This window comes from Cavia porcellus, unplaced genomic scaffold (assembly GCF_034190915.1).
Source record: "Cavia porcellus strain 051 isolate PalLab524CR breed Dunkin Hartley unplaced genomic scaffold, mCavPor4.1 scaffold_17, whole genome shotgun sequence".
Classification (NCBI taxonomy): Eukaryota; Metazoa; Chordata; class Mammalia; order Rodentia; family Caviidae; genus Cavia; species Cavia porcellus.
Window position 1 is genome coordinate 62,739,345 of NW_026947500.1, and position 15,055 is coordinate 62,754,399.

General features: G+C 38.9%; 1 pseudogene; it reads left to right on the plus strand.

The window, feature by feature from the left end:
- The first annotated feature begins 1,260 nt into the window (after window positions 1-1,260).
- Window positions 1,261-11,813, plus strand: LOC100717735 (vomeronasal type-2 receptor 116-like; annotated as a pseudogene).
- Window positions 11,814-15,055: the final 3,242 nt, after the last annotated feature.

Below are 15,055 nucleotides of genomic sequence, written 5' to 3' on the forward strand. Positions count from 1 at the left end.
GTCTCCTCATGTGGCAGAACAATGAGATTCTCTCTAGATTGACCCTTGTAAGAACACTAATCTCATTCATGAGAAATTCACCATCATGACCTCATCTACCTTCATTAGCTCCCCAGATCTACCTTGTAACACATCATACTGATGCTTAGGCTCTTACCATATGAATTTGGAGACAGGATGCAGGCATTTAGTTCACACAAGTTATGGCACTGCATTGGATGACAATCACGTATTGTGTCTTTTCTCTAAGGACATCTAGACTCCTTATGCAGGCTACCAGTAGTGACCAGGACTTTCTAGAGCTTATTTTTACTATAAAAGAGATCAACAGGAATCTTTGTCTTTCCTCTACTCTATCTCTGGGATATGAGTTCCAGAGTGTCCAGTACAGCCATTGGAGGATACTGGAGAGTTTTCCAATTTGGCAACAGAATAGGATGATCCCTAATTATACCCACAAGGGAGAGCGCAGGTCAATAGTAGTACAAACAGGAACAGCACAGGCAACTTCTCAAACTGGGCCTCTATTTCCACACATGAGGGTGGGCAGTCTGGAGGCAAACTATGCCTCATTCAGTGTCAGGTGCTACAAGATGGTGAGTGGAGACGGGGCCCATGCAGATCTCAAAATGTAACATGACAAAGGGTGGTACATGGAGACTGGGATGATCACCCACACTGTGCCTGTGACATCGAGGACAGAGTGAAGAAAGCAGAGAAGAGTTTTGGAACTTTGAGTAATATTGGATGCTACTCAGTTTAAAAACCTCAGGAAACGTGATGGTTACAAAGACAAGAGGAAGCAGGATCTCACTATGCCACTTACAGCTGCATCAATTCTAATCTACTCTCTTTCTGACATTTTTCAGTTTCCTTTTCTTTTGAGCTTCTCTTTGGTTCTTTTGATCCTATGTTGAGTGACAATGACCAGTTTCCTTCTGTGTCTCATATGGCCTCCAAGGTCACATCTCTGCACTGTGGCATGGTCTCCTTGGGCGCAGCTTCACCTGGGTGGGACTGGGCATCACCGAAGATCTGAAAGGTCTTCAGTTTCTCTCCGACGTGAGAGCAGAGATGGACAGGAGCAGAGTCTGTGTGACATTTGTGAAAATGACCTCCAGTGATGCTGTTCCATGTCTTCCATACACAGCAAAAAGATTTCCTGACTGAGGAAAAATCACCAGTAAATGTGGTTAGCATTTACTATGATACTGAGAATCTAAATGATGCAAATCATGGTATAGGACAATATCTGGGGACATGGGGAGTCTGGATGACAAACACACCAACATGGCTGGAAGAAATGTCACACAATCAGAGAAAAACGTGGTTTGTGGAAAGTTTTGGATCCAAAGTTGAGTTGGGGGTCACACCCATGTATGCTGTTTATTTAAATGGACTTCACTAGAGTATTTCTTCTTGAAAATGATTGAAATTTTAGTAATACTATGATATTTAATCAACCATAAGTTTCATTTTTTCTACTCCATGGAATTCCTGTTAAATATACTTTATAAAACTAAGATTAAAGATATTAGGTAACTTCCCTCTGTCATGTCTTCTGTCTTAAATTTGAGACTCTGTTCATCAGGGGTAATGCATCTCTTATAGCTGCAGCCTTTTCTGAGGAACACTTAAGTTAAAAACCCTGCTGGACACTAAGTGAATTTGGATGAGAACAAGAAACTGAATGCAGAATATGCCATTTTCAATTTTTGGAATTTTCCAGAAGACATTAGTTTTAAAGTAAGAGCATTTTTCTTGCATACTCTTAATTGTCAAAAATCATCTTTGAGACTATGAAAGTGGATATTACAGAGATATATTGTATATAACCATAATGCTTATCATTGGCCATGAAAAAGCACAATCTTTTTGTGGGATTTCTGCACCCAATTTTGCTCAGAAAATGACCATAGACAAAAATTTACCAACACGCCTTCCAATGTAATTTTCCCATTGAACAACAGTCTCATGAATGGCAAAGGAACTTTTTTATTTATCTATATTTTTATAAATGCTCACAGATATTCTATCATTCTTTATGGCATCTTGTTGAATAACTCAATTTATGCACATAAAGGCATTAACTTTATCACTCTATGAAGAATAAGGTAAACACAGAAGTTAGCAATGCATAGCTGTCTTCCCTCGGCATTCCCAGTGCATGTTCAGTGAGAGGTGTGGTCCTGGATTTAGGAAATCTCAGGAGGAAAGGGCTGCCTGCTCTTTTGATCAATACCTTGTCCTGAAAATGAGATTGCTGAGGCCTCTGGTAGGAGCATAACCTTAAAACACATTTACCACCTCCCTTTCACAGCCCTGTGATCCCAGGACATGACAAAATGGTTAAAGAGGTCATCAAGGATAAAAGGGCTTTTTCCTTCAATGAACAATTTAACTTTTCTCAGCATTAGGCCCTCTTCAAAAGCTCTCTGTGTGTTAAAATACGCTCTGCCTCCTTTGTCTGTTCTTCCCTTTTTCTGTTTTGACATTCTCATCATTCCTATTACTGGAAAATGAGCTCAATGACTTCTACCTCTGCGTTACAGCCCCAGATTATTTTCATTAGTGTGGGGCGAGGGGTACATGATGCTCACTTCACTGCGGACAGTTGACCCACACATGTGGCACATCTTAATTTTTCTGTGTCCCCTGTCCCTTCCTAAATTTGCCATCAATTCTATTATTTTTACATAACTTTGATATTTTAGTCAGTTTTATTTTGTCTCTTACCCTGGTTTCTCATTATTTTTACTAATTTTTGATGAACTCTTTTTAGGCCATAATATTTCATGAACCCTAATTAGTATTTTTTTTCTCTTTAAGAACTGCTATGCTTTTCATATTTTGATGTTTTACATTTAAATAGTTGGCTTTTTATTTCTCTTCTTGCCTTCACATTTTTAAATATTTCTGATGTTTCTACAGATGATTAGCCTTGCATGACCTTGAGAATTCTAGAATTGTCTGACCATACACTAAAACCCTGAATTTAACATGGCAATGTATTGATTACTAAAATTAGGGGAGAGCTAGGTAGGTTACAAAAGTATTTTTCCCTGCCTCCAATTGCTAAGTTTTTCCACTTATCTTGTTTATTTATCTTTTGTTACGGGGATGCATGTGTGTATTTACTATATCTTTCTTTGTGAACATTACATATACATGCAATTATATGTATGCAAAAATTATTCGTGTTCTTATTCCTGGCTATTTTTTTTTAGATTTTGCTGAGTATGTGAAATGAAATCATTTACCTGTCACATTTTTATGTTTTATTTATGGCTTACAAGAAAAGCATCAATTTCATGTATCAAGGTTAACCTAATTTCTTGGTTCCTATGTTAGTGTTTGCAAATCTTTTGGACTTTTAAATCATGTGATCTGTGGTATTTTATCTTCTCTTTCCAACTCCTTAAGGATTTTCTTTCTGCTTTTTTTATTGCTAATATAACGTAGTGATGCAAAGTGGCCCTGAGCTTCTTTCTCTTTTAGTGGGGGAGGTTTTGATGTTTTCCTATCAAATATTGGATCTCCATTAGTTTGGGGGACCATACTTTATAACAAATGTGAATTTTCTTACATTATTAAGTTGCTTCAAATTTTTAAAATTAAGATATGAGCAAAATATTTCCTGGTTCCTAAAAGGTCCTGTTTTTCTGTAACCTATTGTTAGCATTTTGTTAACAATGTAGAACACTTATTACAGAGTAAAATTCTAATGCTTCACCAGGGTTTGTTGTTCTCTTATAAGACTGCAGTATTTTGCTTTTATCCCTAAAGCATTAGCTAACAATTTTTCTCAGCAAAACAAATTACATGAGAATTTTTCTTTATTCATAATCTATAAAAAGGGACTGTGTCTAATGGGAAGTAAGATGACTTAATGAAAATTGAACTAAGTTTTTGTCATTAGGCCTGTGTTTAACATTACAACAGGTTAATTCAGTACAATTATGCTGGTTTGCTAGAGATTATGAATAAATAGTATGGTTACTCAGAGCGGACATAACCTATCTCTTTTAGATACAACAAAATTATTAAATCCATCAAAAGAATTATGTAACATTCCTGAATAGCATCCACTGTGAAAGTTCACCGAACCAACTAAGCACCATGAAGACTTAATTTGAATTTAAGACTGTATTTCATACTTCAGTAGTATGCCTATTTTTCCTTTGCCTTTTCTTTAAATTCTAACAACTAAGTCTACTGTCAAATTATTTTTATGGGAGATATTTATGTTACAACTTAAAAAAAGGAATGAATGTAGGAAAAACTTACTGCAGAGACTCACAGGTTCAGAAGGGATCATGCAGATGTTAAGCATCTGGTTCCCAGAGGGTGATCTGGGCAGAACTGTCTTGAATTTGAAACCCCTGCAGGCAATGGGTCCATCCTAGAAGCAGCCTGCACAGTAACAGCACTGAATGTGATTAACCAACTTGCCGCTCATTACCTCCCTCAATTCTTGAATTTCTTGTAGTTGAAACTTGGTTTATACTATTTGTTATATTTAGAACCAAAATATCCCCTTCCAAATCCTCAAGTTTTATCAGGCGGTGCTTTTGGAAGATGAATGGATTGTGTGGGCACCAAACTCAGCTTCACTGAGTTCAGTAGCTAACTATCCTGCTTAGAAGCAGGGCCTTGTTAGACATGGATCATTTAGTTGAGAGATGGAAGGATGCATTGTACTCTCAGGCTCCACCTTAATCTCTCTGCTTTTTGGCTGTGATGGGTTCAGTAATTTTTTTCTCTGCCATATCCTTTTGCCCTGGAGCCAGCCAACCATGGCATGAAATCATGAGCCGAAATAAACTTCTCATTCTTAAGGCTGTGAATTGAATATTTGTACCAGTGATAGGAAAGTGACTAAGATGTTATTCTCAGCATTGAGATTGATTTTGTTACTAGTATCTGCCTGACTTTTAGCTAACAGTAATTTAAGTTGAGCATCACTAAAAATTTGTAAACTATATTTTGCATTATTGTTTGCAGCATTGGAAGATCTTTAACACACACCATTTTTAATGATGTCATAATGCAATGGGTACCACTTTACATGTAACCTGTAAAAATGTTCCAATTCTTTAAAAATAAAAATCTTCTAAAATCTGAAAATATTTCAGGTCCCAGCATCTTGGCTAAGGATAACACAATCTATAAAATATCTAATGTTTACAACTAAAGAAATATTTTAAAGTATTCCAGAACTTTACACAAAATAAAACTCATATGTGATACTTGGTCAGAATTAAAGATACTTTTTATCATGCTTGATCACATTCCTATGCTAACTCATTAAGAAAGCAATAACTTCTATGTGGACTTTAAACTGTGTGTCTTCTTAGAATTTTTAATAAAGCACAGTTTTTTTTCTGCAGAATCTGGTAAGAAAACAATATCTTACCAAGCTGCACTCTCTGGAGAAGTGAAGCCCCTTGTCTAGATCTTTTCCTAACCTCTCCTTCAACCCCATTTACTGACACATGCAAACTTGGCAGTATTGAAACACATGTTCCCTTAGTTGGCTAAACAAGAATTGCACAACTCCCTTCACCCACTGCTAATGCCTAGAACAAGGCTTGTGCAGGAGCCTGTGAAAGTCCAGAGCTGAGATATGAGTTAACACCACAGGCCATGGGACTCAAAAAGAATTATATTTTCTTAGCAGTAATGGTACCAGCCTTTCACACTTCAAGGTTTTCAATTACTAATTGGGAGCCTTTGTGCCTGGTACAATATTTCTCTATTTCTCTTTACAGTCAATGCCTGCAAAGTTTCTTTTCCTTAGCACTTTGCCATGATCACCCCCTCCTTCCTGATTAATACCAATAAGAGCCATGAGTTTTTGGACTCATAGCCTTTTGTTTCAAAGAGAACATTGGTCATCCCAGAGCTTCTCAAGTGCAAAACTTTATTTTTCATCCACGTGGCATATTGCTAGGTGCAAGACTTTAACCTTCTGTTGCATTACTGTAACTCTAAAAACTAGGTGATAAGATAATTGCTTTTACACAGACAATCAGGCCTCATGATGGGTTAAAAATGAAGTACTTGACTCAATTTTAAAAGTCCTTTTTAAACTATTTAGCAAGACCTAATGCATATGAGGCTCTATTCTGGGTGTTAGGCCTGCTTATTTGACACGTAACTGAACTTAATTTGTAAAATATACATCAGTAACTGATGCCTGCTGGGACACAGAGAACTTGACAGCACACCGAACTTCATCATTATGCATGGCTTTTCATTCTCATGACTGTGATCATGACTAGAAGATTAGACTCAGGTGCCGCATTTTGATGGAAAAGCCATCATCATCCTTTTCTAACCTTGCCTTGGACCATGTTAAGCAAAGAAATGTAATTGTGTCCCTAGTCTCCTCTCCCCAGTAGGCAAACAATTTACTAGGGCAGAAGAAAAACAGTTCTAAAGGTAATTGCTCTATGAAAAAACAGAGCCCAGCTGGACTTTGAAGTCATTCCTAATTTGTGTCCTATTTCTGATTGCCTTACCTTGTTTACTAGCTAACCGCAAAGAGTATTGCCTAAATAATAATGTCAGTGAAAAAGTAAACTTTTCAAGTCATGTATTGCATAATTGTTTGATGCTGAGACTTCTCACGTGTGCTATTTTGAATGATCTCATGATATAATGAGGACAATTATACACCTGAGGAAAAAAACTCAGATTAAGGGTATGACAGGGTCAGAAGGGGGAAGAACAGTTTAATTTTAGTGTCTTACTGCCATCCTGTGTTGCCCAGGGCAGAATGGTGACACTCACTGTGCATTATCCACACAGAGCTGGGAGATTGCAAGAGGGAGTGACCAGAAGGAAAGAGTCACCAAGGTCGGCTTTGATATCCTAGGCCATCTCAGCTCCCAAGTAGCTGGCCCTGCAGCAATGTGCCACCATGCACAGATCTAATTAATTTTTGAATGAACTTAAGAGATTGTTAAAATTCAGATTTTACCTGTGCTGTTGTTCTGAAATTTAAATACAACATGGGATCAACAGTACAGTGAAACATGATGATTGTATTACAGATCCTCAGCATATATCTGCATCACAGTCTGGAATTTCTCATTTAAAATTGTAAAGTAACAGCAGCTCACAATAAAATAATTTTCTGACATCTCTGTAAGGTGCCAAATTTGATTTACAATAACCCTAAGAACCAAAGCAGTACATTGAGATCATGGTTCTGTGTATAAGGAGCATCTTGTGAAAAATAATTGGCACCCCACACTGTACTTGCAGGGCTCATTTAAAGGAACAGGCAAGGTCAAAAGCAGGGCCACTCCCCAAAACACCTGCACACTCACTTCCTAAAGCTTCAAGGTTATTAAGTTTCTGTGTGCAGATTCACTAGAAAGAAACTTCACCACTATGACATGAATCCTTACCATGTAGCACCACACATTATTGAGTATGCATGGGACACTTTGTGCAGCTCTGAGAAGACTGTACTCACTTTTTACATTTACTTGGTCTTCTACATTTAAAGATTCATGTTTATTTATTTTCTGCCTTACTGCTACTGAGAAAATCAGCACCTCATCAAAAAGCCAAGTGAGCATCAGGACGGGGCACTGAAGTAGAGCTGGCACCCTTTGGAAAGTGACTCCGCATGGCAGAGGCTATGTGAGAGTGTTGTAAGGGGCATGATACAAATGTAAACTACGCTCTCCACAGCCAGACCTTAGCATCAAATAAACTGCTGAGGTGGTAATATTTTATGTACCTCTTATTATAATTTCTGCTGTGGTAAAGTGAATTATACCATCTGGCAGATGTTATGAACGTACGACTCCATACTTAAGCAGTTCTCTGTCTGTGTGCTGCCCAATTACACTGCCTACATAGGAATGGAGCTCAATGGCAAATTTGACTTTAAAATAACAAGCAGACTGTGGTGAAGCTCTCCATCACTTCTTTGTAGGGTTGGGAAGTGAGAGTGACTTAGATGATGGCCTTTACTTTGGATTTTCATGTAGCAAGCAGACATTTAGTATCTTGTGGACTGCTTCACAGCTTTCCTTAAACTTGAGGGTTTCTTTAAAAATAATCATTGGTGAAAACATGACAATTTGTGCCCTATAAGACAGTCTCCTTTTCCACGCTATTTCCAAGAGAGCATTTATTGGGAAAAATGGCAGGATATAATTGTATGTGCTTGTAAGAAAGCAAACTGTACTTTTGCCACTTCTTGCATGATGTACCAGTTTATTTCACCTGCTGTAAAATGGCCACATCTAAAGTTTCAATATCAGTGATTGAGAAATTTAAGAAAATAAATATTCACTTTAATCTTATAAATGAAATACTCAATGTGAAAAAATTTAGAAAGAATGTATTATTTCATAACAACAATAGCCTAGTGGTCCCCTTACTAAGATCATCTCGTTCCAACACAGTGAGCTCTTGGAGACTCTGCCCAGATGTGCCCACTAGAATGGTAGGCCTTTGTTAGCTGAAAAACTCTGGACTTACACTGGGCTTTCAGTATTTCTATCTCTTTATTATCAATATGTTCATTCCAATGTATATAATGGTAGAGGTAAAGCCAGGGACCTCAGGTGAGGACATCTGGGCAAATGACCATGGTGAAAGTTCTCTAGTTCCTCTGTGCTCCAAGTGCTCAGGGAAGCTGGTATAAATGTACCAGATGTCTAGGAGTGTGGTCTATCTTATTTCTTCTTTATGACATTCTGTTCTAACTTCTCAAGGCCAATAGCACTGGTGCTGAGCTGGCTTTTCTCTGCTGCTGAAAAACAATTCAGGTGCTAGAAAAGTCCTGTCCAAGTAAGATCTTAAAAAAGTAAAGGCATACTGTGGAAATTTGAGTCTTTCCAGCTATTTTCTAAAAAAGCTTTCCATGAATGAGATGATTAAAAAGACGGGAGGAACCAGTATCTCCTTTTATTGCATCTAGCCATTACTACTTTTTGATTCTAGTAGTATAGTTTTATCAGCACACTTCTTGATATTGCTTCCAATTTTCTTTTCATTTTAGGTTACTTTTAGTTCTTTTGATTCTGTGTTTAGAGACAATGCCCAGCTTCCTTCTGTCATGTAGCTGAAAAGGACACATGGTCTACTTGACAATTCACTTCAGGTGGACCTGGGCATGACTGCTCATTACAGCAGATCATAAAAGTCTTCAATCTCTCTCAGATATAAAAGCAGAGATGGACAGGAATGGCACTTGTATCGAATTTCTAAAAATTATCTCAAATCCTTTTGTGCTGTATGTCTCAAATATGCAGCATCAAAATAGCCTGATCAAGGAACCAACATCAGTAAATGTGGTTATTATTTACTATGATAGTGATGGTCTAAATGAAGTCAATACTGACATCTAGCAATATTTATTAAGTTGGAGAGTCTGGGTGACAATTTCCATATGGTATGATGACATAATTGGGAGAAATTTCATCCTTGACTTCATAGTACTTTCATTTTTTCAAAACACCATGAGACTTCTATTTTCAAAAATTTTGTCCAGACAGCTTAATCCTTCCAAACACCCAGAAGATACTTACCTTGCTAGGCACTGGCTCCAGAATTTCCATTGCTCTTTCTCAGATTCTTTTTTTTTTCTTTTATTTTGAAAGTAGTAAAAATACAACAGAGCAAGACAGAAAAAAACTAATCGAGACAATGCAGTGAAATTGGTACAGAAGTTCACAGCAGGATACTGGTATGGTAGTAATAGGTACTAAGGTATATCTCCTTATCTTCACAGTAGTTGTCCAGTCAACTAGGTATAGCGAAATCAAACCAAAAACAGAACATAATAAAACTGATTGAGAGTACTGAATAGAGCAAAAGAAACATAATGAAACAAAACAGTGAAAACAACCTTTTCTTTCAAACAGAAGATAGAAGGAAATCCCCCATATTTGCTATATTGCATATGGTCATCCTCCCAAGAGATGCTGGCACATCTATCCCAGGTAGCTGTGGGAATGTGCTTGATTCTCAGCTCCAGCACCAGCAGGCTCACAGGAGCCACTAGTTCTCCTCCTGGCCCACGCCGGAGCACTTACCAAGAGAGCAGAAGAATAAGCTGCCTAAGTCCCACCACGGCTGGATCTCCTCAGATTCTGATTGTACACAAACAAAGAACATTTTGATATTGTATGTAAAATGTCAGGCACTAAATATTTCTGGTTCATTAAATACAATTCTCAATATTGTGTAGTTTATAGAAGGAATTAAGCTGTCTGTAATTCAAAATATTGCTTATTAACTCATGTGTTGAAAGTAATCTTGTCCACTTAGACACAAATTTACAACTGCACAACAAAAATAATTTTCACTATATTAGGAGTAGTAGGAAACTGTCTTTATTGCATAAATGGTATTTGTATTCCCCTAAACAACTTACATTTTTGTGGCTCAAATCTGAAAACCACTTCTATCAGACATTTCACTGAAGATTTTGGACAATGTAGTATACTCTAGAAAATAAAAAGGACAAACACATATTTGAAAGAAACAAATATAATTCACATGATTTCCTCAGAACATTGGTGTAGAAGAATCTAGTAAATGGATAAATTAATAATTAAATTTAGTGGTGATGTAATACTAGTTCAATGTAAAAAAAGAAGCTATATTTATAATAAACATTTTAAAAGTGTAAGTGTAAGAAGCAATGGAAAGGCGAAGATAGGGCAGGACATATAGCAACAAAAGTGGGTTCAACAAGTGCAAAGAGATTCTGGGGTGGGCCTGTGAATAAGAGAAAAATAGCAAAAGAATAAAAATTTGAATTTGTCACTAGACAAGGAGCACTGTGTTAAATGTCCAGATAATCAATATGCCAACATTCAGCAAAACAATTCTTTGCAAAGTGTGGATTTTTTAACTTATAAAGGCCCCTTGGGGAAGAACCTGTTTGGTAGAGCTTCACAACTCCCATAGCTACTCTTGGGCTCCTTGTGAAGCACCGAGACATTCCCAATGTCAAAGCCAACAACCGGGCTCTCAGCTACACCCTGCTCTTCTCCCTCACCTTCTGCTTCCTCTGCTCCTTGCTCTCCATTGGCCGTCCCAGTACAGACACCTGCATCCTCCAGCAGACCACATTCGCAGTTGTCTTCACTGTGGTTGTTTCCACTGTCTTGGCCAAAACCATTACTGTGGTGCTGGCCTTTAAGGTCACTGCTCCAGGTAGAAGGATGAGGCAGCTGCTGGTGTCAGGGGCACCAAACTACATCATCCCCATCTGCACACTGATCCAGCTCACTCTCTGTGCAGCCTGGATGGGGACAAATTCACCCTACAGTGACACAGATCCCCACTCTGAACATGGCCACATCATCATCATGTGCAACAAGGGCTCCCTCACTGCCTTCTACTGTGTCCTGGGATACTTGGGCTCCCTGGCCCTGCTCAGCTTCACTGTGACTTTCCTGGCCAGGAACCTGCCTGACACCTTCAATGAAGCCAACTTCCTGACATTCAGCATGCTGGTGTTCTGCAGTGTGTGGGTCACCTTCCTCCCCATGTACCACAGCAGCAAGGGGAAGGTGATGGTGGCCATTGAGGTCTTCTCCATCTTGGCCTCTGGTGCAGGGCTGCTGGGCTGCATCTTTGCCCCCAAGTGCTACATTATTTTGTTAAGACCACAGGGAAATATCTCCCCTGGGTTCATGGTAAAATACATTCTGGATGAAAAAAGCCTTCTTAAGTTGAAAATATACTCTTTTATTAAAATATGTCTCGTGTCTGAGGCAATTCTGCATCATTTTCCAGTCTTACATTTGATAGTTTGGGATTTACTGAAATGAATAAAGGACTTTTAGTTTTTTTCTTTAACAATCTTACACTTGTAATTGTGAGTAACTATCACATCTTTCAATTGGAATTTTATTCTAGATTTTTGTCCCATTGATTCTACAGCCAATCTTATTATCTGTGTTAAATTTTGATTGTTATTCCATTTTGTTTTCTCCTTGAATTTTTTAACACTGTTAGCAAATTTAACACACTTTTGGTTATAGATCCAATTCTTCAATCCCCTTAAGCATTTAAGAATTTCTCTCACAGTAGTCTTTTAATATTCCAGAAATTACCCATCATATGTTACAAGAAATATTCTTTAAGATGGCAAGGTGTTAAATTCATATTTTAACTCAGGTGTGACTGTGTTAGTGTGTAGTACTGATTTTTCCCATGCATAGTTGTATGACTCTTCCCATGTACTCTTGTTCACTAATCCTTTGTTAACATGCTTCATGTATCTATGTCTAGTGTTTGTTTTATATACACTTTATATATAAATCAGTGTGGAAGGGACAGATGCTGTCTGGTTGCCCTGCTGTTGTAGTAAATGATGGGACCTAATAGCCAGGGAGGACACTGCAGCAAACTGTCCCAGTCCATTGGGGGGCAAGGAAGAGAAAAGGGGAGTAGGCAGGAAGTCAGTCTGCTATTGGTCGGACTGCTCAGCCCCTCCAGCTGGAGAGTGAGTCAGGTTCTTCTACTATCACCAATTCACTGAGGTAGTTGTGTCATTTTCAGTGACTGAAATAATATTCCCATTCAGGCTGACACAGTCCTGTAGCAAAACATAAACTGTTTTACCATGATGGTTGAAATCCACCTTTGCCCAGTTATCATCGATTGTTACCTGTTCATTTCTTAGGAGAGTGTATTTTGTTTTCCTAAGATGTTTTTCTTTGAAAACAAGAATGCATATGTATGCCCACTGCAACAGAAATCTATCAGTTAAGCATACCAAGTATCATAATAAAATTTCTTTTTAAGCAAGGTAATGTCTGCAAAACTCATGATGTACACTAAGCATCAGGGGCACTTCAAAAAAAAGAAAGTGAAGCTACCACAGGTGGCCAGCCAGGCTTTCTTTTTTTTTTTTTAACTTAAAGAGAAAAAAGAAAGGAAAAAAAAACAGTAAGAGGGTACAAGTAATGCAGAATTTCAAGAACAAAATATACAGTAAGAAATCACTAGTTAATAGATTACATATTGTCATCTTAGAAACAGTTGTCCAAATTACAAAATTAAAGCATACAGAGTGGACATTCATACAGTGAGATTGCAAACAGTTCTGTTCAATGATCCAACAAAACTCAGTAATATGGTTTTCTATCCTACACACTTAAATATACATGCAGTTATATCCTTTAGACCACTTTCTTTTCCTCCCTTTTTTACAATAACAATTACACTTTTGGGGTTTTATTACTCCCACAGTTCTTATTACTTTTATTTGAAGAGAATAAAACCAAGTGTGACAAAACAAAACAGAGTCAGTTAGAACAGAGGGATGGGCATAGAACATGATGTAAAAATAGCATACTAGGTGATCAAAAATGGTTACCATTATGCCTCTTGCTGTTTTAAAAAGAGTTGCCTATATCATCAGGTATAACAGAATTGACCAAAACAGTACAGAACAAGACCAATAAAACCTACACTGGAGACCTTACAGAACTTCAAAAGAAGATAATAGTCAAACCATAATGGGCTTCATAGTAAATCTTATTGCCTTCAAAGTGGTTGTCTGTACCCTCAAACTTGATACTATCAAACAAAACAGAATATAGTAAAATCAGACAGAACAAGATGGGGAGAGCAATAATGGGCTTCAAATCAGGTTAATAGGAAAACAAAAAAGTTACTATAATATATCCTGCTACCTTTTTAATTTAGTTTTCCCTTAATTTTTCCCTTAAAAAAATAAGAAAAAATAAATTAATTTTTTTTTAAAAAGGGGGGAGATTGAAATAAAAGAGGACATAGTATCAGAACAACACAGGTCAGAACCGAACAATTTAAGCATCATTGTGTTTCACCACCAGATAACCTGACATAATAGTAGTCACCACAGTGTCCTTTCATTGAATTATTCAGCCAGGCTTTTCACCACTCATCACCATGCAGAGTATCAGACCTGGGACCAGAGACAGGAGAGAAACAGGGAAGTTTTTGAGGCAAAGAACTCGAACTGCTCATATCCACTGCAAAGCACCAAACAGGACAGCATTTTTAGCTTTTAGAGCAACCATTCAAGTAACCACTCCCAGAAAATTGGGTGAACACATATAGTAAAATCAAACTTCGCTTTTTGTTAGTAACTTTATCAAGCAAAGTTACTTGCTTGCTTCACTGCTTAATCAGCCTTCTGCGTTCAGCGAAGAGGAAGAGGATTTATCAAACCCTCACACTGCCCGGAGAGTCCCAGGAGCACGGTAATAGGGCCGGATTTGTGATCGGAGGCCGGATCATAGCTTCCTAAGATCAACGCAGCTCTACGATTTTGTTTCTAGAACATAATCTTGGCCCGGAAAACAGCGCTCAGCAAAGCACTGCAGCGCAAGTAAAGCCACGCCCCCTCTTAACCAGAGGCCGCGCCTCCCGGCGCGCTCCAAGTGCGCATGCGCCTGCATGGGGCGTGGCATCGAAGTCCGCCCCGTTGTGACGCGTGGCTGAGGAGGCACGCAATTCCAATTCAGTCTGGTGTCACAGGATCTTGCTCTCTCCACTGGGCCCAGCCCAGCGGTCCTGCCCTGAGGGAGGACAGTAAGCGCGGTGGCGGAGCTGAAGACTGGAGAATGGCTCGAGGAAGGTTAGACGCCGGCGTCGGTGGTCGCTAGGGGCTGAGGGAGGCCGCAGGACTGGCGGAGCCGGGGGCGGGTGTGTGGTTTGTGGGGCGGGCCTCGTGATGGACGGGCGATAGGCCAATGGGCGAAGGGCAGGTCCGGGAGGGCGGGGCCTTCAGAGAACTGGCGCGCTGTTTGGTATCCCGAGGACCGCTAGGGGGCCTCTGGCCTTAAATTGGGGAATCTGTGCCAAGTGCTTTCCTAAGCCATTTAGTGATCACGACTCTGGAGCATGTGCGCCACAGCCATGGCGCGGAGTTCCACGGAAGCCCCTGAGTAGATCTGTGGAGGAGACAGCAGTGCTGAGCAAATGTGTTGCAGTGGCATTTGATCTCCCTGTTATTTAACCTTTGTTGACCTGTGCTGCTTCTGGGGTAATAAGATCCCTACTTACACTCACGGGGAAA